The 27,069-nt window shown below is 35.0% G+C and overlaps 1 long non-coding RNA gene and 1 pseudogene across 1 annotated transcript; both read right to left on the bottom strand.

Annotated features, from left to right (window-relative positions):
* Positions 1 to 15,182: 15,182 nt before the first annotated feature.
* Positions 15,183 to 19,174, bottom strand: LOC149418538 (uncharacterized). The gene is made up of 4 exons (XR_016302986.1): positions 19,033 to 19,174; positions 18,695 to 18,808; positions 18,443 to 18,505; positions 15,183 to 16,939 (listed from the first exon to the last, which is right to left on the bottom strand). It is a non-coding gene; the product is annotated as an uncharacterized LOC149418538 (long non-coding RNA).
* Positions 19,175 to 23,455: 4,281 nt separating this feature from the next.
* Positions 23,456 to 25,724, bottom strand: LOC149418537 (phenoloxidase 2 pseudogene; annotated as a pseudogene).
* Positions 25,725 to 27,069: the final 1,345 nt, after the last annotated feature.

The following is a 27,069-nucleotide window of genomic DNA, read 5'->3' as shown; positions in this document are numbered from 1 at the left end:
CATCTTGAAACTGGATCCGAAACGTAACAAACAAATTTGAAGACGGTGAAATGACAAATGCTGTAGTTAAAACATGACTAACTAGTTACGCTCAGTCAAAAATAAATAATATTTTATCAGTATGTATGTTTTGTCATATTATATTCACAAAACGTTTCCAATAATTTTAAAATTTGTCTAAACCAGAATGAAAATTTCCTTAAACACAGGTGTTCTTTAATAATAAAAAAACATACAAACTTTGACTCGCTTAAAAATACGAGGAAAAAGTTTTTAAAGCTTTTAACAAAGCTCTGCGGTTTAGTTGCTGAACATTTTTTGCTGTTATTTTTTTCGGATACCAGCCCCGTAAGTGTTCCGTGTTCTGCGTTTTGGGACAATGGCGCCCCCAGTTCGCCACCCCATTTGCACGCTTCGTACGTAACAATGGGCACTCGTCACGATTGTAAACATAATTTAACATGTTAAGCCTTTGTTGATAATGCGAAAGGAATCCTTGGAACTAGACCGCGTGTTCGTTACAGATTTATTCTTCCTGAAGAGACCGAACGGTAAAACCAACATTTACATAACAACATGCAGAATTTTTTTAAACATTTGAGAAAATAATAATCAGTTTCCGGAATTGATAAATAATCTTCAATTTATTGCGTGTATCAATCAATGACGTAAATAGATATAGTCAGCTTTGATGTTCGAAGAACGGGCCACGCATATAGGCTCATTGTCCGATGTGAGATATCCCGGGCATTAGTCGGATACAAGCGCTTACCGGGCACAAGTCTTCTGCGATAACTAAGCAAATATACTTCTCTAATCAAAATGCCGACATGCATGCTGAGATATTGTACAAGTCGTACTGGAAAATATAGGGAAAGCAATGGTATAAACTTTCACGGAGAAGTAGGGTTTTACTATAATCAATACACTTATTAATGTTAAACATTCATGGAGCAGTTTAATTGAGTTCGTTCGCAGTCGAGAGGATTCGGGCGAAATCCACAGCCCCAACACCCCCCTTCCTACTTCCCGCGCGGAAAAAATATTTCCCAATGATATTGCAAGCAATATAGACTTTATATAGGTATAACACAATGGTATCAATGCGCTCGACTTGTCCGTCTCAACGTACCTACTGTAAAACGAATTATTAAATAATATAATTTCCGATGTGATGTAAGTAACATTCTAATATTCATATTTTTATAATTTTCAATACATTTAATGAATTTATGCCGAAGTTTATGAGATAGTTGGTGGTGTAATGGTTAGCGTAGTTGCCTTCCAAGCAGTAGATCGGGGTTAGATTCGCAACCGCGGCAATTTTTTATTTTTATTTAAGAAAATTTAAATGTAAAAATAAAATAAGGTATCCTTTTTACGTATTTTAAACTTTGATTTTTAATTATTTAAAGACATGCATATTTCAAAAAAAAACATGTGAAAATCTTAAATTGAAATTTTTATGAATATGAGAACTGCATGAAGGATAGCTTTTCCAGCGAGTCATGACTGATTTATTTGTAGTGTTGTCATTTGGTTTTCAAATTCCATTGCGATTAATGTAACCGATCCATAAAGACGCAACAGGCTGTATATGTATGGCTCTACACACCAGGGTTTGGCATGAGCGATCGATAAAGCCCTTTGTCAATACGATATTGACAGATAGTTGGCGATAGCAGTTAGCGTTATTTTTGCCAACACGGTCAACAATTGATGTGAATAATTCCGACGGTCGATGGACAAATTTTATCGCGGACTTCATATCAGATAAGCTTTGGTTAGCTGTTGAAATACAAATAAATTCATTGTATGTATGTAGTGTGCCACGTAACGGTTGTTTCCGCAGCGCTGTTATCGCGCGTGTAGGTAGTGCGGTGAGTGAAGCGGATACCAAATTAAGTGGGCCTCCAACTACAAACTTTGCCGCTATTTAAGGGTCCGAAGACCGATAGGTCTCCCGGCCAAGGGGAATCGATAAATATTCAGGAAAAATTAAAAATACTTTCCTTGAATATTGAGGGGACCTCTCGATCTAAGGAGGATTTCCTATTAAATTTTCACCAAGAAGAAGACTGTTGATATAACATATTTTTAATAATATCGTTTGTTATGCAAACATACTGACTTATTAACACTTCGAACTTAGTTGATATAACGAAGTTATTAGAATTGAAAGAAGTTGTAGACGCGGTGAGCTGAAACCGTTCGAGCCAATGAGGCTACGTTGGTTTGGACTTGAAGAAACGAAATTTGTTCACATAACAAGTTGTTTATTAAGACCTCACTAACTAATTTACTCCTCTTTTAGAGTTACAAAGTAATTGCAGACTGCCATGTGTAGTAATTCAATTAAACATTGTCAATTTATTAATATTCAGTGTTGCCAGCGAATATAGATTTTGTTTATTTATTTATTGCAATATCGGTCTGGTTATCAACAGCGCATTCGTGCTCTAGAAATCGGTATGAAATAATCGGTATCGATCCTTAGTTCGTCCGATCCGTAGTGATACAAGTTTTTTCAAACCAACATCGAGAATTACTCGATTGTATAATAGATACTGTAATATTCTAGATTTAGATATATTTTCAAACTCAATTAATACCTTCAGAAAGAACTTACACATACTTATATCTGATGATCTCCTCATTTAGAGACATTTTATTATTTCATTTTCTTTACCAATCACCTACTTATGCATTAGCTCCACTATATATATGATTCATGCGTACATATGTGTATATATGTTTGCATACAATATGCGTACAGTGTACACACTTATGAGTGTGTTTGTATTTTAATGTGTATGTTCGCATCTATGTTTGTGTGTATATATGTATGTATGTGTATTTATATGTGTATTTAGATGTATGCATGTATATATATATATATATATATATATATATATATATATATGTATAATATATTAATAAGTAGGTAAGTTTCTTCCTTATAATTGATTTCGATCCTCCTTGTTTTTATATACACTCTTGTAATTAAATTTATTATTACTGTAACTAACCAATTACTATTACACAAATAATATTGAGATGAATGTTGTGCTCACCTATAATTAGAAATATCATTGTAACCATGTATAAATGTAAATTACTGTTAAAATTATGTGATTTATTCTGTTGGCGAGCCAATAAATAAATAAATGAATACATCGTCTCATACATTTTTTATTTTTTTTATTTTTTATTGTTTAACTTATAACATTGTTACATTGTACATAAAATTAGGAAATAATAGGTAATAGTGAAAAACATATGTTTTTGAATTTAAATAATAATAAATACATAATCTTCTATTATTATATACTCGAGTATCTGATTCACTTGATCGTGCCATGTCTTCCTCGGGCGTCTCCGACTTCTGCTACTATTCGAATTTGCACTCCTCCTTGCACTCCTTTTTTCGCTCATTCGCTCTACATGTCCAAACCATCTAAGCGTCCCTTTCTTAATCTTACTCATTACGCTTACATCAGCCTTGCACTCTTTGCGGATCTGCACATTCCTCACACGATCATACATGGTTTTACCACACATACGCCTCAGGGATCTCATTTCAACAGCATTCGATCTATGTTGTGCTCACCTATAATTAGAAATATCATTGTAACCATGTATAAATGTAAATTACTGTTAAAATTATGTGATGTATTATGTTGGCGAGCCAATACATAAATAAATAAAAAAGTTATCGATTTCACTGTGTTAGACCCCGAAATCAAATTCTTGTTAGAAGTCTGAGTTGTAAATCTTAACAAAATTATACATTTGATTTTTAAATTCTAATGTACACGGTGCACCACCACGTAGACTTTAACCAGCGATTCATACCGATTCCCGATTCCATATTTGGAATAAAAAATTAAGATCTCATTTTATATTCGTTAGTTATATTGAAAATCATCTGAATGAATAAGATATTTAGCATTTAAAACGAAAATTGGTAGATACACGCATTTACTTCAGCAATGCTGAATGCCGATTGTTTCATATTTGATAGCTTCGATCTTCCGCTGAATCTTATATTCCGTTTTACTTTGGCAAGAATTAGGTACATCACTAGTGTGGAATCAAGGCCGACTAGAGCACACGACTGGGCGCGCGACCACCAAAGTCAGTGCCATCTCCAAGTAAACTTTATTTTTTAATATAGTCTGATCACTCTTAGCATCAATAATCAAAATAGCAACCACCTACCAATAAACTACGGAGTTCCGCAAGGATCCATACTAGGACCACTTCTGTTCCAAATTTATATAAATGATATCTCCCAATTAGATTTAAACAATTATATTTTTTTATATGCAGATGATACTGCAATTTTCTATTGGGTTAAAGATTTAAACATCTTACTAGAAAATGCACAGAGTGACTTAAACAAAATTAACAGTTGGCTCCAATCAAATATCCTAACAATGAATGTTAAAAAAAACAGGATACATGATTTTAAGCTAAACTCGTAAAATAATTCCTACTCATGTACCTTTACAAATTGAATATAACAACCTGCAAATCCTGATACAGGAGAAATATCTTGGGCTGTGCATTGATAAACACCTAACTTTTAAACAGCATATTCAAGATATTAAAGATAAAATCACCTCAATAATTAGCGTATTTAGCCGGATATCATATCTGTTACCAAATAAAATTAAAAAAGGTCTATATTATAGCCTCGTACACTGTGACATATATCATGTTAACATCTCCGGCATCTAGCTCAGAATCATAGTTAAATATATTGCTGTTTTATAATTACCTCTTCAGCCGTATACTCTGCTTTCTCACCAATTCGGGTTGCTTGGGTGTGGACTAGGGAGGTGAATTTAATTAAGAAAATGTAATAATTATAAGTCTCGATTTTAATTAGGTTTTTCAAATCTTAATACTAAATCTAAATTATGCTTATGTCTACTTACATCTAAATCTTAACTAATTGTCATATGGATCGGATGCAACTAACTTCGTAGAATCTTCTGCGTTCCGCGGGGGCGTTTCCAGGCGCGGTGTCGTCCGAATGCAACAATGGGGTTGTGGCGGTGGGCAGTGGGTGGCGCGCAGTGTTTATTATTTTGTTTTATCACTATTTAATGTTCACAAGATACATCGGCACTTTGCGGCACTATCCGTTGAACTGTTAGTTTTGCAATGTTTGGTTGACACTTTGAATCGCAACAGCACTTTACAATACGTTCGTTTATTATCCTCTTTTAGTAATGTCCATTTCACTTTTTAGTTTAACCGGCGATATCCATTGTCCACTTTGTACAACTCACTTTCTTTGTTTCTTAGGAACCTCTTCCTAACTAGCTCGTCTCTCTCCTGTCTCCCTATCTACTGTCCTAGTTCCTCTCGTAGGACCTGTCGCCCTACACCGCGTCGCTCTACCCCGCACCACTCACTTCTTTCTTTACAACCCCCGTCTGTCAACACTTTCTTTGTCTTTGGGCGCACACTGCGGGACATACTTAGTTTAACGTTCAAATTTATTTGTGACGCAATTTGATTCGTCACAACACCCCCTTCGTTACAAAAGAAAATTATGGTTTCCTACAAACATAATTTTCTATTTCCTTTTTCCCATATGACAACCTTCTTAACTCTAAACATCGTAAATCTTAAATTATAAACAATTCAATATTCTAAATTTAACATTTCTTATCATTACTTATCCTCATCATTTTTTTTTCTCTTTTTCATCATATCTCATTTTCAACGACAATCCTTTTCGCTACACGCTCTTTCAAACCCACAACAAAACTCAAGTCAAAACATTTAGCCTATCAACATAAAATAACATGAAAACAATAAAAGTGACAATAAAACACATTAAAATCAACGATGAATACTAACACCTCGACTAACATAACACTTCTTATTTAACCAAGCGATCCAATCCTCTCCAGACACTTGAGGATATAAACCCTTTCAATTTTTGTTTACAAATTTCTTCACAAGCATGTGACCAAAAACTAATGACAAGATTTTAAATGACAACATGAAATGACAACATAATTAATGACAATATTAATGACAACATAAAATTTTCAGAGAATCAGGATAGGGAAGGAGTTGGGAATTCATACCTACCACTTCAGTTTAATCTCCCCTCAGTTCTGCTGGCATGTCTGAAGTATAATAGAATTCCATACTTACATACGCATAACTCCTTATCAATACACGTTGATCACTTAAACCTAAACCTTAGTTGTACTTTGCAAAAGAGGCCGTTACTAATCTTTATTCACTCCTCATTTACCTAAATCTATTAACGCCTACATCGTCGATAACAAAAACAAGAAATCTGGTGTACATACAAAGTACATCTGATATGAAATGAATGATAAAAAACTAAACAATATATGGTAACAGAGTTGTAGTGTATCTCCCGACGTGATACACAATGGAAAATTGAGCGCCAGATAGTTTCTATTACACGGAGAAACCACCAAAACCGGATACTCTGTCTCTCATTCAACCGCTTTTAAGATGCAATCTCAAAATGTCACATTTTATCATCCCTGCTGGCCAATGCTTCAATGCATCATCCCATTTTATTTAAATTTTTCGCACTTTTACATAATTTACGGTCTTTTATCACGCGCGCAGAATTCTTTTCAGATATGGAGACGTTTAGGTACACACATACTAATTTCAACGAACGCGCGTATTTGTTCCACTCAAATCATGGAACGTTCAGTGCTCGCTTTCGTTTTCGCATTTTCGCTTGTGGACGCACTTCTACCAATACCGGTCTTTTATCACGCATGCAGACTATTCAGATATGGAGACATTTAGATACTCTCATAGTAATTTCGTCAAACATGCATATTTGTACCACTCAAATCGTGGAACGTTCAGTGCTCCTTTACGTTTCCGTTCGCATTTCACATTTTTTAACTTGTGGACGCACCTCTACCAACACCGGTCTTTTATCACGCACGCAGATTACTTTTTAGATATGGAGACATTTAGGTACTCTCATACTAAGTTCATCAAACGTTAGTATTTGTACCTCACAAATCGTGTCGGTGGTAAGTGCTCCAATTCGTAACTATCGCAGTTCGGCATCACATTCGCACGCTCCCTTTTATTTTCTCATCTGCGCAGACTACTATCCGAAACATTGCGAGATTTTAGATACAAGATAATGTACGGTTTCGCCGAACGAAGATATTTGTTTTTCTCAAATCGCGTTAAGTGAATGCGCCTAACCCTTTCTCTCCCCTCTCTATCGGTCGCCTTCCGCCATCAATTTTTAATTATCGGAATATTGTAGCGCCCTTCGTGGCAGCAGGACGCGTCCTAACGCTTCCTCCAACCGCTTTGTGTTTTTTTAGTATTTTCAAGGGAAATGAGGCAACATCCCTTTGAAATTATTTTTAAAATCAATCCATCAACATTTGAACTTAAATAAAAATAAACTTAATAATTATTAGAACTTTATAATATGTGATTTGAGTGCAGTGTTTTAAAGTGAATATTCTGAAATTTGCTCAAAAATATCGGACTTTCGAAACGAACGGCGACCGGCAAATGCACTCCAGATGTTTTCAACAAAATTCTCGGAAACTGGGCAAGCTTGGACACTGGCAAGTTTTTTACTAAGCCCAGGGCAATTTATTACCCAACCGTTTATTGCGGACAGAATGCACCACTTCAACAATTACCAGGAACAGGATTACATGGAGATAAATGATGGACTTGACAAACGTCACAGCGGTGCTGCCAGGGTCTCTTATCTATGTGAGGTGTCAGCGCTTTATTAGCTGCAGATACATACCTGGACGCTGTTGTTGGACGCGGTGGACTCTCTTACTGCAGCAGCTGGTCCAGTTCCTTCACAACTTAGGATTCTTGCTGCAGAGTCTCCATCTTCTATCTTCGTAGAACGTCACAGCGGTGCTGCCAAGGTCTGGTATCTGTGAGAGGATAGTGTGTCAGCGCTTTATTAGCAGCAGACACATACCTGGACGGATGACGAACCTCGTGCTGGCACTGTTGGTGGACGCGGTGGACTCTTTCGCTGCAGCAGCTGGACCAGTTTCTTCACCACCTGGGATTCTTGCTGCAGAGTCTCCATCTTCTATCTTCGTGTCACCTGTTCCTTTACTTCATTTTACTTAACTTAACTTCACTCTATTTTTGTAATATTTATATTTTCTGTAATACCTGCATCAACTGTAAAGCGCCCCTGAGGTGATATCTCACAAAAGCGGCGCTATACAAATTATCCAATAATAAATAAATTTTTACCGAACACATAAAATTGATCGAAATTGTGGTATGAAAATGAATTTCTCCGAATGACATATAGAAAATACATTGTTATTCTTATGCCGTTCACACACAGCAAATCTATATTTGCTGACTCAGCTCACCACAATCTTTAATTTGATGACCTTTGTCAACGGGACAAATAATATATGATCCTTACTCGGGGTCAAACACCCCTGCCTAAAACGCAACAAAAAATAAACTCCAATGGGTACCCTAAAATCACTATCATTAATACATTTTAACACAGAAAAATTAGCCACTTGACATCTCCCGACTTACTTGTTTTATAAAAAATATAACATTCCTGAAAATATCTATCGGTGATGGGAGGATTAACGATCTTCAGGTACCACAGTCCCGAATGTGTCAAACCGCCTAGTTTGTTTTATAATGATTTAACTGCCCCCCGACAAAAAATAGCACTTGACATGAGAATTCATCACAGAACATTTGTTTACGCTATACAAAAACGAAACACCCAAACAACGGTAGGTAACTCGAGACAAAACATGACAAGGGCGAGAAACAGTGCAGAAGATTAAATATAATAAGAACATGCAAATATTTACCTTGTTTTCAGGGATGGGTTTTAGGAATGTCAATAACATTAGTGATAGATATAGTAAAATATCTAAAACCGCTTCACGTTGGGCAGCCATTTGTGTCAATATCATGTTAACATCTCCGGCATCTAGCTCAGAATCATAGTTAAATATATTGCTGTTTTATAATTACCTCTTCAGCCGTATACTCTGCTTTCTCACCAATTCGGGTTGCTTGGGTGTGGACTAGGGAGGTGAATTTAATTAAGAAAATGTAATAATTATAAGTCTCGATTTTAATTAGGTTTTTCAAATCTTAATACTAAATCTAAATTATGCTTATGTCTACTTACATCTAAATCTTAACTAATTGTCATATGGATCGGATGCAACTAACTTCGTAGAATCTTCTGCGTTCCGCGGGGGCGTTTCCAGGCGCGGTGTCGTCCGAATGCAACAATGGGGTTGTGGCGGTGGGCAGTGGGTGGCGCGCAGTGTTTATTATTTTGTTTTATCACTATTTAATGTTCACAAGATACATCGGCACTTTGCGGCACTATCCGTTGAACTGTTAGTTTTGCAATGTTTGGTTGACACTTTGAATCGCAACAGCACTTTACAATACGTTCGTTTATTATCCTCTTTTAGTAATGTCCATTTCACTTTTTAGTTTAACCGGCGATATCCATTGTCCACTTTGTACAACTCACTTTCTTTGTTTCTTAGGAACCTCTTCCTAACTAGCTCGTCTCTCTCCTGTCTCCCTATCTACTGTCCTAGTTCCTCTCGTAGGACCTGTCGCCCTACACCGCGTCGCTCTACCCCGCACCACTCACTTCTTTCTTTACAACCCCCGTCTGTCAACACTTTCTTTGTCTTTGGGCGCACACTGCGGGACATACTTAGTTTAACGTTCAAATTTATTTGTGACGCAATTTGATTCGTCATAACACTCACATTTAAACTACTTAATTGAAATCTGGGGAAATGCATGTGAAACAAAAAAAAATGTTCAGATTTATGCTCAATCAACAAAACTCAAATGAAAGTGAATAATATCGTTGTGCAATATATTTGTGTAATGTATTTGTTATTTCTAGTTAAATAAGTGAAAAATTTAATTTTCTTTTATCTAGAATAAAAATTAAAAAAAAAACTTTTTTTATTACTCTGTTTATTACTAATATAATTCAACGGGAAATATTTCACCCTGTTTCACCTGCAATGTTCGAATCGTCGCACTCGTCACGACCCACCGTTGAACTTTTACTAATTAATTGATTAAATGACCCGTCATTCTGTTCAGCTTCTATTATAAGTCACATTATTTGACTGACGATCAGCCTCATTTTGAGTTTTACCACTTGAAAGACCCCGTTTAATGCTCTTGGCCCATTTCAGCTTTTATTCAAATTGTGATAAGTTTTCAACCATAACGACATTTTTATCGATATTTTGTACAATACTGTTGTTTAAAATATTTACTTTGGTCGAGCATTTACTGACTTCAGACGATTTGGAACTGTTTTGACTCTTGTGTGGAATTCACAATAATTTTAAAATTCTAAGTTTGTTTGTACTATCACCAAACACACGAGTAAACTTAAAATCCTTTGGTAAGATTTAGGTACATGAATGTCACATGTAAATATGTAAAGATAAGTCAAAATTAATACATCAAGAGATCCACAAAAATTAAGTAATTACAAAATAAATTTGAAAATTATAAAATTATTCTAATACGGTGACCGGATAAATCATCAAAATGATAATTCATCACATTTTTAAAAAGTTATATAAAGTCATGGAAAGTGATGAAACAAAAACTTTATTAACTGGGTTAAGTAGGTTAGGTTAGGTTAGGTATATATTTTTTTTAATCGTTTCTAATGAATTTATATGACTTTTTAAAGGTGTGTTGAATTATCACCGGGTTGAGTTATCAAGGAACCGTCCACCACATACTGAATTTTTAATGTTTTAAGTTGCACAAAAAAAACATCAAAAATGCCACCGGAGACAAAAATTTCATTTTCATTTTTGACTGCAAATAATGTTAGGAATCACTGGTTAAATTGTATCAAGTAACACCCTGTATAACGATATGTTATTCAAATCTCTACGAGATGTAGATACTTTCAACTGTACTTAGAAAACACGTAATATCATATCAAACATACACGTAAATCTATCCATTGATGCAAAAAATTCAGAATACTCATTTTTTCTATTTCGACTGGTATTATTGTTTATTTTTTATTTTCTTTTTGTATACGTTGTACACAAATCGACCAAACATCGTGAAGTACATATTTATACTTATAAATAATAATTCATTTTTTGGAATAACCTTATTGAGTAAAACCTCGAATTGTAATATTTAATTATTGACGAAAATATTAGCGATTTCTAAACGAAAATCTGAAACAGAAAAATCAGAAAAGAATACGGACACATCTAGGACTCGAGTCCTAGATCGAGTCCAACATCGAGTTATGCATCGAGTTCTAGATGTGACCGTATCCTTTTCTGTTTCAGATTTTTGTATAGAAATCGCTAATATCGTCTTCAATAATTATATAAATAATTACTGGAATTTAGTCAGTTTATCACGTATTCATTTTACTTTGTAATTAATTTAAAATATTTGTCATTTTTAAGAATGTAGGTAACTATGCTTGTCATAAAACACTTCCTTTGAATGTACCATGTTATTACATAACATTTTGTAAATTTGTAACTGTTGGCAAAATATAAAAGACAGTTCAAAAAAAATATTGCTTTTTGATTTATTTTTAGGGTATTATGCCGTGGTGCGCTACCTCATTCTTTAGCCAACATTTCGGACAGCATTACAGTGTCCAGATGTGTACTATTTATTGATCATATTTATTTTCCTATAAATTCATGAATGATATTAGGTACTATTGATATTTCTTTGCAGAGTGTTTCCTGAAATGTAATAAGCATTTTAATAAAAATAACCAATTTTATGAAAACCAATAAAAGATCTTTTGCGAAATTGAAATCCAACTGAGTGGAGGCATATTTCTGAACATATTTGTAAGAATATCTCTGTTAGTTCACAATATCCTTACCATAGTATTACTCGTAACATCCGGGTTATCTTATAAGACCATCCCGAAGACCTTATATTATTATTATTACTAGCCCAAAATTCATGGGATATAAATAATAATAATAAATAATATGAATACCATCCAAATTCATTTTTAGAAAACGAATTTTATAAAATATATTATGATAAAACTATACTAACAGACCGAACGATTAGTCATAATAGACACGCTACAGTTTTACATGACAAAATTTAAAAAAAAACTTATATCATTGATGTTGCTATTCCAAATTCCCGTAATATTCAACAATCTGTTAATGAAAAAATACACAGATTTAGGAAATGAGATAAAAAGAATTTGGTATTCTCCGACTATAAAAATATTACCATTCGTTATTTCGGATACTGGCATTATACTTAGCTCTCTCATTAAAAATTTAGGTGTATTAGATCTATCAACAAATTTATATATAAAAATGCAAAATTCAGTCATTTTAAATACATGTAGGATAACGAAATATTTTTCAAATATTTATGTTGAGGGATCAGTAGGATTTATAGGCCCTGTTAGGAGTTCTACCGAGCCGAACCCTCTGATATGAAAATATCTGGAGTCGGTGAATTATTTTCCCATTTGATCTCTGGTGAGTTGACGCGTTGTTCTTGTATTGTTTTGTATTTATTTTGATTATATAATGCGCTTGCATAATGTTGATTGACCAGATGAAGGGTTTAGTTTTTCCTATGCTGAAGATTTAACCCGGACATAAAATCGGAAAAAAATAATGAAAAAATATTTTGAAAATTTGTATAGCGCCGTTTTTGTCCAAAACCACCTCAAGGGCGCTGTACAAATATATATATATATATATAACATTAAACTTGGCAACGTAGCGTGAAGCGGTAAGTGCATTCTTAAAATAGATGAACGAATGCACGTTATTTAAAGATAATTTTTTATAATATATAAACATTACTTTTGATTACATATTATAGCTGACCATATTTTAAACAAAATTTAAAAGACAGCATGTTGGTACTTCATCTACGTAAGTATATATTACATGCGAAAGATTGAGGTACTAAAGTGGGTTCTTCTAAGATGAGCTACAAAATGTGGTATGACATAAATATATATATATATATATATATATATATTTATGTCATACCACATTTTGTAGCTCATCTTAGAAGAACCCACTTTAGTACCTCAATCTTTCGCATGTAATATATACTTACGTAGATGAAGTACCAACATGTTGTCTTTTAAATTTTGTTTAAAATATGGTCAGCTATAATATGTAATCAAAAGTAATGTTTATATATTATAAAAAATTATCTTTAAATAACGTGCATTCGTTCATCTATTTTAAGAATGCACTTACCGCTTCACGCTACGTTGCCAAGTTTAATGTTATACACTACACACCAATACAGTCACATATGTAGGTTGGTTGACAGGACGATTATACCTTCCTACTCGGATATGATCATTCACCATTTATTATTTCTAGCCGCCGTTTTTGATTATTGGCGCATTTTTTAAAATTGGAGTATGATTTGCTAATTAATATTGTTATTTATTTGGTGTTTACGGTTGTTTTTTTTTGTGTTAAGGTTTATTTTATTATTATCAGAAATAAAATTATGTATTTAAATACATATTAGTGTTATACATAATTTACTTTGTTCATTGATTCGTGCGTTTCTTTAAGTTGTAGGTTGGTTTGCAAATTATAATTTTAATATGTTTATTAATTTCATGTTTACATACAGTTTTATTCGAATGTGTGTTAAATGTCATTTTAATAATGTATTATATTTTCATGTTATACCTACTTATCTTATCTTACTCTATAATTATTTTTACGCGTGTAAGCATTGTCTCCAGTTGTATGTCACATACACATATTCTAATTTTATTATTTTCGATAGTATACATTGTACAACCAACGTCTCTACAATAGGCCGCCCCAAATGGTTTGTCCAGGTGTCGCATCTGGGAGAGGGTGGTTGAGGGAGACCTTTTGACCTCTTCAGCCTGGCTCTCTCGACTCATCACCTTGCACCGCAGTAGAAGGGATAGACCCATATGCCCGTCGGTGTGTGTGTGTATTAGAGCACAGGCGTCTGGTGCGAAAGCTGTCCTTGTTCTACTGGTATTTCAATGGAAGATGCTCCGAGGAACTAGCGTCATTGATCCCTTTGGCACCGGTGCATGTCGGGTAACACGTCAAACGTGTGCCCAACATTTGTAGACGGTTGACATTGTTCACATAAGAACGGGTCATTTCTACGACTCATTTTTGCCTGCCTCTGTGTGTCCTCCCTCCTACAATACGGGTCTCAAACGTACCTTTCAACATTTCAAGGGTTCAGATAAAATAAAAACGCTCATTTAAAAAAAAAAACTCTTTATTTTGAATTTTTAAGAACAAAAAATTTTGCTATACATAGTAATAAAAGTGTGTAATCATTTTATATATATATATTTATAGCATAATACAATAAAAAAATAATTATAACCTAATAACTTTGTATTCCCTTAACCCTTCACTACCAATATCATGATGAAAGAGAAAGGGGCCTTATTGGCCCGGTACTCTGTATGCCAGATTATAAAAGATAAAATATATGGAACTGCTATAACGACTGCCAATGATCAAATGATGGAACAAGCCAACAGCTACTTTACGATTGCTTGACGCTTTATATCAGCTGTAGTTGAATCGGAGTCGATAACTTTGGATCGTTCAATCGTTGAAGCCGTCATAGCGGCCTCTTAACCAATGCAATTCATTTGAATTCAAGTTAAGCATCCTGTAGGTAGAATTCTCTTTTTTTCTGCAAATCCTTAGGTAAGGGCAATTTCTTGACACGGTGATTATTAATAAATGTATTAATTTGCTTCCATGACCTCATTGACAATATTCCTGTTTGTTTTTTTATTTCGTTTATTTTTGCAGCTCCTGGATCTCTTCCTTCGATGAAATAATTTGCAAAGTTTTTATAAAGTTCATCTTTTTCTTGATTAAGCCACCTCCTTCTAACTATATTTTCCTTTTTTTTTGCAATATTCCCATCAAGTAAATTACTTAGTAAAGGCTCTTGGTCATTTTCTAAACTATTATCCAACGTAACATGATCCACATTTTCTTTATGTGATTCTTCAGGTTGAAGGACGGAATCTATTTCATTTTGTAAAGTTGCTGTAATGTTTACTCCATTATCTGACTGTGATCGGGAAGATATTTTCCCTCAGCTAATTGCAGTAAATTCAATCCAACTTTACCTTTCTCAAGAGCCAGTTGTGGTATCATGTAATTCCCTTTATGTGTACCTGGTGTATGCCCTAAGAAATGAGACAAAGCGTTTACATAAGCATTATTCTTTCCAGCTACTTGGCTCATAGTTGCAACATGGTGTCGCAGTCCAGTTGAAGTTATATGATCTGAATTCACAAAGGAAAACTTGTGTCTTAGTTCCCTTAAAATTTGCGTGCCACAAAAATAAGGTTCACCTCCCAGTTTTGGGAATAAATATTTGTTTTCATTTGGAATTCCAACTAAATTTCTGTATGCAAATATAGTGTCTACATTTTTTTTCATCTGATTTCGAAGAAGTATTGGAACTGTTCTCCCCCTTTTTCCTGGGATATGGAAGCAATATAATGTATGTATAGCATTTTGCTCCTCAGAACTCATGATTTCCAATATTTCTTTAGGAATGTCTTGTTTTTCACTTTGGCTGGCTATATAATTTTCTAATGGAGCCCTTGCAACTTCTCCTGCTCTCCTCCTATTAAAAATTATAATATGAGCAATTGTTATTTTACATAGCTCCTCATAGGCGATATAAGACTTTTCACATTCAAATCGTTGAGCTATGTTCACTTCTAGTTTCATAACTTCCGTGCATATTTTTTTTATATCAGTAGTTAAAGGCATGACATCAGCTTTCAGCATTTTTTGAGTTTTCCTTGATTTTTCAGCGTTAGTAGAAATTTCGAATTTCCAAGCGTGACCAAATATTATTTTAAATTCAGACAACTTGTTTTTTATAACTTCTTTGGATGAAGTGGTCAGCACAGGATTCTGTATTGTTTTACGTATCAAAATATCAGCACAATCTTTTATAGCTGTACAAAGTCGTTGAGGCATGCTAGGAATTTTTACAGAACCTGTACTTTCATCGTAACCACTATTTATTTTGACAGCGTCCATAAAAACATTAAAATGTATAGGGTCAAATGCAATTTCAAATGAGGAAATTGCAGGATTTTTTTCTTTGATGACCATGAACAGTCTAGCGAGATCTCTCATCTTGGATGTAATGTGTGTTTTCAAATGATGTTCTTTATGATTGCTTAATAGTAGGGAACCATATGAACAAATTAATGGCTCAGACTTTGCAATTCTTGCAATAGGATCATTTTTGAACACAGGAAATATCTGAGATCTTAAAGATTCTGTGATCTCAGAATTGTCTGGGGATAATAAAATAGCGGATGATTTTAACACTCTGCAGCGTTTTAGTGGATTTCCTTCGGGTGAATTTTTTCTATTTGAACATTTTTTCAGGTGTCTATAGAGTAAACTTCTTTTGAATGTGCCACAGCATTCTATGCAAACAGCATAATCCTTAGCTGTCGCAGTCGTTCTTGGACGGCGATTCGGTAGTAATATTCCATCAACCCTATTTATTGCGTCCTGATTGTATAGATAATTGCCTCTATTTCTTATTTTCTTCGAAATTAATTCTCGCTTTTTTTTTCGTTCGCGCAAATCGGGATCTAAAATTTTGTTATATTCAATTACTTCTGCCTCTAAGGGATGTTGGGTTGTAATGTGGCGTACAAAGTTGGTTATCAGCTTGAAGCAGTATGGACAAAAGTTTTTACGGTCATAAACTCTTGGTTTTTTACTAGCTAAATCAGATGTACATTGTTTTGAAGTCGATGACACAAAGCAGTCCGTTTTCTTCTGCTTCCCTGGATGATCGCTGGTATATGAATCTAAAATTAAAAAATGCATTAACATTTTATAACATATTTAATAAATTAAATTTGTGTGGAAAATTATACAGAGTGTATCATCAGTTACCACACAAACTTAAACCAGCGATTCCTGAGCATATGTGGTGTGTCAGTCAGTATTGCCCTGGTGTAAGACCACCATTCAAAATTGAATGTTGATTGAAAATGGCTTTAGCCGTGTTTGGTGACCAGATCTGAATATTCAGGTACTTCCCAACCTTCCTCTGACCCACCTCCTTCCCCTCCCCACTACCTTCAGCCTTACAACATACCCCAATTGGGTGTGCCATAGTCTCACTGGCTCCAGACGGGAGCAGTTGAGTTTCTTGTGCGGTATTCACTGTAAAAAAACAAAAAAAAAACTCCACACAGGAGGCCCTGAGGAAAACGATTTCCCTTAAGGCCTATGTCGTCTAAGATGCTGTGTGGAGGGTCTTTTTGAGGAGAAGAGGGAGTTAACATTTGTCTTCAAGAGACCCATGTTGTAGGAAGGGGGAAACACAGAGGCCGGCAAATCGTTCCATAGCCCAGCTGTTGAGCACAAGAACGAGTCGAAGAAGCGACCAGTTCTCGTGTGACTAATGTCAACCGTGTAGATATGTTGGGCACGCGTTTGGCGTGTTTCCCGACTATGGACCGGTGCCGAAGGGATCAATGATGCTAGTTCCTCGGAACATCTTCCATTGAAATACCGGTAAAACAAGGATAGCATTCCCACCCGACGCCTGTGCTCTAAAGATTGCAATTTGTCTGTTGAAATGGGAGAAATTATCAAACGGATCGCCCGTTTCTGCACAGAGTCGAGGGTATTTTTCAGATATTTTGGAGCTCCAGACCAGAGGTGGCTGCCAAATTCAACTATGGGGCGGACTTGCGATTTGTACAAGGCTAGCAGTTGTGTACTATTAAAGTATCTGCGGGCCTTGTACAGTACGCCCAGATATTGAGAGGCTAGCTTTACTCTGGCTTCGATGGAGCCCCCATATCTGAGCTGGTCACTTAGAGTTACACCGAGCATATCAATGGAGGGCCTGTTCGGAAGGTTGCTTCCGTTGAAGGAGACGAGATTTTCATTGCGATCCCTTTTAGACGTAATAATACATTTAATACATTTTTCTGTGCGTATACAATTTGAATGATAATTTTATCATTATGAAACATTTTTTATTATTATATATTAATAAATTATGAATATAAGAAAATAAATTATGGGAAAATGAGAAGTTGTGGGAGGAGTTTGTCGATTAAAAATAGGTGGTGTCCGCCACCCTACCGATATTGTATAATGTGCTCTAGAGTACAAAAAGGTTGGGAACCCCTGCGCTACAGCATAGCGTTTACATTACCAAGTTGGAAATTTGAAACGAGCGTTTACCATGCGCTTATCACATATATGGTCAGGAATCATTGGTTAACGTTTGTCGGCTAACTGCTGATACACTCTGTATATTCTGTCAATATTAAGTAGGTACCTCTTCTTACCAGAATCAGACGAAATTCTCGAGGGTAACTTGAATAAGTCATCACTGCCGGACGTCACACTTGCTGCTAAAATAAAGCATAATAATGTAATATTCGAAATAAAACAATTCATAGTAGGTAATGTAATATTCCAAAACTAATCATCACTACCGTTAATTGCTAAAACATTTCACAGTAATAAGTAACGTAATGTTGGTGTGTAATGAAAAAAAAAAGATTATTGTATATTATCAGTAATTATTATGTAGCTACCTGAATCTGAAGGGTTTGCAAATAGATCATTCAGTTTTTCCTCCATTTCATTAATAACGGCCCTCTTACGTTCAGTAATTGGCGAGCCTTCACTTGTACTGGATATATTTTTATCTACAAAATAACAAAACACATTAAAAATCATAAACATAATAAAACAATAAGCATAATTATTATACTCATGTGAAAATCAACAAGCATTATTATTAAAATAACAGTGCAAAGCGTTTTCATAGTGACCATAACCTAAAAATGCAACACATTATAACGTAATTTTACATAAAAACACTTTTATTGTGTCATTGATAGTAATAATTTATCACAATATATATATCTACCTGAATCTGAAGGGTTTGCAAATAGATCATTCAGTTTTTCCTCCATTTCATTAATAACGGCCCTCTTACGTTCGGTAATTGGCGTCATTGGCGAGCCTTCACTTGTACTGGATATATTTTTATCTACAAAATAACAAAACACATTAAAAATCATAAACATAATAAAACAATCAGCATAATTATCATACTTGTATGAAAATCAACATGTATTATTATTAAAATAACAGTGAAAAGCGTTTTTATGGAGACCATAACCCAAAAAAGCAACGCATAACGCATTATAACGTAATTTTTCCTAAAAAAACACTTTTATTATGTCATTCATTGTAATAATTTATTATGCAACACAATAATTTAGGTTATATGATAAAATCTTACCGTTAATTGAAGAATCCATTGACATGGCAATAATTGTATTAATCCTTTGCCAGCGTGACATTTTATAAAATGCGTAAAGAAAGGATTCAAACGTGCACACGCGAATGACGGCTCAAGTTGGCTCAAGTTTCGACAAAATCACCGAGACAGTGTTGCCAACTTTATTTTGACCAATTCACAAATTGTGGAACCGTTACCCATCAGAAAACCACTAAATGTGGCTATAATCCAAAATATGTGTATAATACAATGTGTATATAACGATGAGAAATCAAGGTAGAGTCATAATTTACTATAATTCTAACTTAAAACACTATTTTTGGCAAATTATTACGAATTGAGAAATTTTTTGAAAATTCAATGTTCATCTTGGTACTGGACAGTTAAAATATGATAGATCTTTTGAAAAAATGAAATCTATAGGGAAAAATTTCATAAATACGTCACGTATGACCTCCTACCTGCGACTAACGGTAAAATTTAACGCGGACTATTAGTAATAACGTTATAATCTGCGTTTTTCAATTATGATAGTTTGAATTTGGCCGAAATTCCCGCTGAAGCAGACAGTTCAGTAAATAAGCCTAGGTAAGGTATTTCACGTCGCCTAACCAAGAAAGTTCCGTGGTGCCGTTTGAGAGCGATAGAATTTCGTCATGCACTACGCAAGTTTGAGACTCGAGGAAACCACCTTTTTTTTTGCAATATAATTTAATTTCATTGTTCAGTTAAACGAGATTATTAATCGATAAGAGTTTATAGTATTCATTAGACGCGTACGTGTGTTTAAAATCCAATAAACATAAACAACATTGCCACTGACGACACAAAACTGCTCAAAATATTTTTGTTACATTAGTAGATCTCGAGTCTCGATATATGTCTAAATCCATTTTGTGTTTTATTTCCTGGCGAGTACTTTTTTGGTTCAAACCACCAGAAAACCAACGTATAATGCAAGTAAGTTAATACCTAACTATTATTTTTTTACAGTGAATACCGCACAAGAGTCCCAACTGTTCCCGTCTGGAGCCAGTGTGACTATGGGAGGTGGGGAAGTACCTGGCTATTCGGATCTGGTCACTAAACACGGCTAAAGCCATTTTCAAGCAACGTTTCAATTCTGAATCGTGGTCTTACACCAGGGCGATACTGATAGTATCTTCCACTCTAGAACGTGCCGCAAATATACTATATATTATTTTAAATGAATTAATTGTGAAGTAACACAAATTAATAAAATAAAATTTGGCACCTGCGGATTGTGAGTCAAGGGTCTTACCCCTGGACTATGTAGGCCGTATATTGTAATTTATTTTTAAATTAGTGTTTATTTTTGTTCACAACTTTTTTTTATAAAATACACCAAAACAACAATTAAACATCTTTTTATTATTATAATACAACTAGAGACTATGCTTTGAAAAATAGTCACGCGTCAAAATAATTACCTAGGTACAGAGCATTTTTAAATATGAAAAACTTATTAGATTTATTTAATATGATGATATAATCCATATAACTTTAAAAAAATAATAAAACTGTATGTAAACACGAAAAAACATATTACATGATTACCTAATATATTTCTGAAATTTTTAGAAAACCCTATATAGATATCATTACATTATTACAACGGACTATGCTTTCGGAACGCAAAAGACAAATAATTAGGTACGTAGCAAATATTTTATTTATTAAAAAAAAAACTACATAAATGTGTATTACGTAATAATATAAACCTTATAATAAAAACAAAAACAATTTAAAACACAAAATTAATAACGATATTAAAAAAAGCAATTCGTAAATCAATCTTCAATTTTAAAAAAGCGCGCGAATAACCGCTTGGATTACACAAAATATTATAATATAATGTCTGTTCAAGCTTCACAGCCCACAGCGAGCGCTTGACAGTCTGGCTATCTATACCTATGTAGATGGAATACAACATATAACATACCGGCAAACATATCGCAAAAAGATTCAATCTGACATAGGAATGACACGCGATAATAGGTTCTGAGGAATTTAACTATTGAGTTCAATATAGCAAAGCATTGATAAACGACTTGGAGTTCGAATGATATTGTATGACGAGAAAGTCCGGCAACGTTGCATGCGATGATGGTTGTAGATGCGATTAAAAATATATGTAAATTGATGTGCTGAGAATGGATGAGTGTTTACTGATAAAAAAGCATATCGGAGCATTAACAGTCCATGTAAAAATGTCACTTATTCACTCAAAAAATTTTTTTACACCGTTCGACTCGTCTCATCGAGTTTGATATGATGGACTTAAAAAAAAAAAAACGACGAGCCACAAAGTGCCCAAATGAGCCACTAAATCGAAATGATCAGGAAGTTCCGGTAATTAAATGACGCATTGAGCCACTAAATGCCGTAACATAAACCTATATATATATATATATATATATATATATATATATATAATGATCTATGTTATTACAAACTATATATATGGAGATAGTGTAAAGTACAATACTTACCTGGTAGGTCACTTGAGATTAACACTTAAAAAACATTAACTCATTGTAGGTTTACCTATAATTAAAATTCGAACCAACACCGTTATTAAATTTAAAAAAATATATTTTTAAGATTTAGATCTGTCAAAAATGTAAGCAAAATATACACATTTCAAATAAATAATTATTAATATTCATTATTAAAATAAATAATTTTGTCTCATATGAGTTAATGCTATCTACTTATCAGTTTCAGTTTGTAAAATTTAAAATTCATTGAACTTGAATAAGTTTACGCATTACGCAAGAATACGTAGGAATATTTCACATCACTTTGGCTACACTTTGTTACTTTGGCGGCCTCCGTCCGTTGCTGGACCAGTGTCTTCTCGGACAGTCTTTGGAGTTGTTTTTTCTCGTAGCTGTTAGGTTGAATAAAAAGTTGAAGTAGCGACCAGTTAGGGCTGAGTGCTCCAAAGGGTTGTAATCACATTCATGCGTCGCTGAGTCAATCCTCTACTAGCTAAGTCCTCCATCATCACAAGCAACATTGTCCGCTTATAATGATGATAGTCGGAGGATTTTTTTCATATATTGTTAGATTATTCGTAACATTGATTGCTTAGAAACTGGTACACTATCAAGAGCCACTCCGAACAAGTGCCACATTTACCGAATGAGAAAGGGTCATTTTTATGATCTCCTTTATGGAGTTACTAGGTGATGTTCTCGACGTTGCTCGGGCTTTACATAGAGTTTTAAAACGTATCCTGTTAAAAGCGGGACTGCAGGCTTTTGAAAAATGAATTGACAGCGTTCCTAACAAAGTATCAGTTAAAAGCGAATGTTTTCTGAGGACGGCGAAACACGTGTTCATACAAATACTGATATTGACGAATTCCGTCGTGACATTTATTAGGAAAGAAAACGTGTTTTCCATATATTCTGAATGATTAACATTTTAACAGGAAATCGGTTTGCTATCACTTCTTTAAGTGTACAATCTTTCACCAAGTAGCTAACATAATACTACTTTAAGTGGTAGGAAAGGGGATGGGTTTCCGAAATCTCATGTAGACAATGAGTGTTTCATGTTTTGAAGGTCAACTGTGCGAAATTTCAACAATCTGGGATTTTTTTTAAAACCATAGGATTTGTATAAAATACAAATCCACGTCTATTTGAAGAGATATTAAAAAAATATATTTTTGAAAAGTATTTTTTAAAGTGTAGGTACCCACATCATCATTTTGAATTTATTGCCTACATACACTCGTTTTATAAGTTTAATGGGAAATTTTTAATATCAGAGTCAGATTTTGAAATAATTTTAGGAGCGCAGGTGCAGGCTTTGACAATTGTAATAGATACATTTTTCAAGTTAAGTGCTCGGTAAAGCGTAAAATAAATGAGACAAATTATTACCAAAACGTTATAATATATTCACGAAGTATATTTAAGCTTGGACGTAAATTATGAATCTTATAAAAATATTCATGTAGATACAATGAATCAAAAACATTTTACTATGTAAAGTTGGCGGTATCTACGCTGTATGGTAAGTTATCCAAAATATTTGCATTAAAGATGAACTCTAAGTAGTTTTTGCCAAACATTTTTATTTTCTTAAAATTTGATAAAAAAAAATATATATAATTCGGAGCGGGTCATCTGGGTACAGTAATTGTTCGGAAGTAAGGATAAGGTTCATTCAAGGACGTGCTTCAGAGAACTGAATTGTCACATTCTGCGTTCTCATGTTGGGTGTAAGGAATTCCGATAGGGTTGCAACACCTTCCCTAGCGAGTCTGTCGAACGGGAAGCCCATTGACTGCTTGTCGGGATACTTCTTATCTTGCAGACCACAATAGCTGGAAGCATCGTTGCACGATCCGGTGACGGTCTGGACCACTTTGTCTTGTTCGTAGTTTGAAATCATAACAAACAACTCAGCTTGCAAGCCTTCGAAACTTCCCTTTGGAATCAACATATGATCGGGCCACCCGCATCCGCAAAAGTTGAAATTATCTAAATCGGTTCCACTTTGCGGGCGTTGTTCCAAGGAACGGAAAGTCCTCTCGTAAGGAATAGTTACAGATGAATCACTTGATTTCCTCGAAATGGTATTCTTGCCACGTTTCAGAGTAACAATGAACTTGTCCAGTTCAATAAACGCCAACCTTTGATCGTTGAATAGTAAATCAACACCGCGTTCGTCATACTTTGGTGCCATAAATATACGTACCGTTCCCATCTGCTGAGTTGGTGAAGCATTGTTTACCTGGATTTTGTAGGTAAAAGGCAAATGCTGCAGGTGAGTGAAGCGAGCTAGTACGGAGCCTCTTGGAGAGAAGTCCAGCCCGCGGGAAAGATCTACGTCACTCGTATCCCAGAAAGTACGGAGCCTGTTGGTTTGTCCACCTTGAACATCTACTTGCAAACCTGTCACGGTTATTTTAGGGAAGTTCAACCTGAGGGTGGAATACCTTGGCAGAATTCCCTTGAAAGATTGGAACAAATCGTCGATAAAAGCATGCCAGCGGTAGAAGAAGGGATCTCTCATGGCGGTGGCAGAGTCTCCCATCACTGAGAAGGTCTCCAAGTACCTCGAGTCTGGATCGTGACACAATGCAACCAAAACGTGACCCATGTTGTGCAAATCACCGTAGTAGTTCCTGTTTGGTGTAAGCGATGATGCTTCCATTATATTTCCCAGAATATCGATTCCACCTACTTCGTCTAGTCTGGTCTGTACTCCCTGGTCATTTGTGACATACCCTTGTCCAATTGCTGTTCTGAAGCGACTGATCCATAGTTCTACCTCAGCAATATCCAAACGAATTTGGTCGACTGGTCGGTTTACATCACTTAAAGTTGCATTTCCAAACCTCGGAGGCCATGCTCGACTTGCGACAAGGAGGTCCATTTTGGGGAAATAGCCCTCCGAAATTGGCTGACGTAGGTTATTGAATCTTGCCACTTTGGGAAGTTTGTTGCTTAGTCTCTCAAAGTTGTATCTAGCGACTATTTGTTGATGCATGTAGTAAAACAATTCTCCTCGCCTGTCCTTTGCGACGATAGCGCGGTCGCTTGCGGCGAAGGGGTATACCAAGTGCCAATGCCAGTGATGGAGGTTGATGCCTATGTCTTCACGGAAGTATGCTACACGGTGCTCTGGATCCAAATCAGAGGCAGTATATTCTCTGGGAATGATGATCGGAGTTCGCACTTCATCTGGCACAACAGATACAGACTCACGAGCTCTAGAGAAGATACCACTATCAACAAATTTTCCTGGGAAAGATTGCATGAAGTTAGGTAATTCCATGCCCTTTGTGTCTTGCCTGTGCAACAATGCTACAGATAAAGCGTAGTTGAACAAGTATGGATTCACACGGTCTCTGGCATATACTGCTACGGAAGTAAGATCGGCAACGTTCCTCATCCCCATGAATATGTCGATAAGTTTGGAAGCAATCGCCCTGTGTCTGGGTATGAACAAGGCAAAGTTTTCTCTTCTGCCGAGCTGCATTGGGATAGTCAAGTCCGGGAGAGAGATGTTGGCCACCTGGATTTTGTCGTCTCCGCCAAAACGACTGGCGAGCTGAACTCCAATGCCCTGGTATTCATTGGCAAGATATTCAGTCGGAACTTCGAATGACTTAGTAGTTTTGCCCGCATCGAGGGACTTACCCATAAAGACGGGTTCAGTGGGACGATCAAACAAGAGAAGGAGATTGTTTTTATCCGCCATCTTGGTGGTTGGTGATTTCGTAAAGAAAACTGAACACTTGTATGCAGAATAAAGTTGCTTGAAGCGCTTCAGATGCTGTTGTGTGATTTGTTGAGACCGATGTGTCTATTTTAACTCCTGATCAGCTGAGTAGTGCCCCGTGCAAATGACAATCACGTTGTCCTAAAAAAATAGATGATACAAATCAATTTCAAAAAACAGTTTTGGGAAAGTTTGTTGTTGTGGTCCGTATTAAAAATATGTTATTGACTATTATTGATTGTTGTATAGGCATTAGAAAAATTCTATAGTATTGGTTTGACCAAAAAATTATTTTGGAAACCACCGATGATTACTTATCAGTGTTGGTAATATGTGCGGTTATTGTAATTGGATTTACAAGTGACTGCTAATTGTCTAATTATACTCGGCCATATGAAATTATTTGAATTACGATGAATATTTTTTATAGTTGTAGAAAAATAGCTATTTTTAATCACGTTGAATCACACAAATTACCGTCTTAACCGCAAAATAGCGAAACTAAAGGAAAGCTTCCCACTGTCCAAATCAAAATAAATTATTAAAAAAAGTGGTTTTAAATTATAAGTTCATCTTCTTTTTACCAGTTTTAGTTTTTAGAGTTGCAACTGTTTTGATGATAATTTCTTTTTATATCTCGAAAATCATTAGTTATTGAATTGACGATACCTATAATTGTGATATTTATTAAGAAAATGTAGCATACATTTAAAAACAAATATAGTTCCGATCAAATTAGACTTCCAGCAAAACTATTTTTACTGGCATTGCACAAATTCTCTGACATTATCAGATTATAAAAGTTGTAACTAGTAGTTCTGCGGCCTCGCGTAATTTTTATTATTCCGATTTTACAGCTCGTAAAGTTCACGAACTCTGAAAGAATAAAAATGTACTATCCATCACGGCTACCATCTCGACAGGATTGACCGGACACCGAACACACAAACAAATTTACAGACAGATGAAATGCATATTGGTCGAGTTAAAACATGACCTCGCGTTGCACAGTAAATAAGCGGATGACGAGATTTAATAAAACATAAAGAAGTTCGCAACTACCTTTAAAACAATTATTGATTATTCAAAAGCCGTAGTTAAAAGTGAGACCTTCTTTACGACTCAAGATTAATGACGGCCAGATTATTTCTCTATGTGAGTCACTAGTTGGTACCAATAAATTAATTGCCACATCAAAGTAAGGAAAAATTAAGCCCAATTTGAACTAACAGAAATGTGTACAGTACAGCAAACTTCCATAGATTTATCTCTTCACTGATAACAAATATTATTTCTTAATAAAATATTTGTGCAAATATCCCTCTTCATGCACTGAATTCCTCTGTTAATGGATTTGATCTGTTTCCAGCAAAAGCTCTTTCTGATCCTTGA

Source organism: Hesperophylax consimilis, chromosome 13 (assembly GCF_061612785.1).
Source record: "Hesperophylax consimilis isolate HC1 chromosome 13, BYU_Hcon_1.0, whole genome shotgun sequence".
NCBI classification, from domain to species: Eukaryota; Metazoa; Arthropoda; class Insecta; order Trichoptera; family Limnephilidae; genus Hesperophylax; species Hesperophylax consimilis.
The sequence above is the reverse complement of the archived record's forward strand: the minus strand, read 5'-3'. Positions and strand labels throughout refer to the sequence as shown.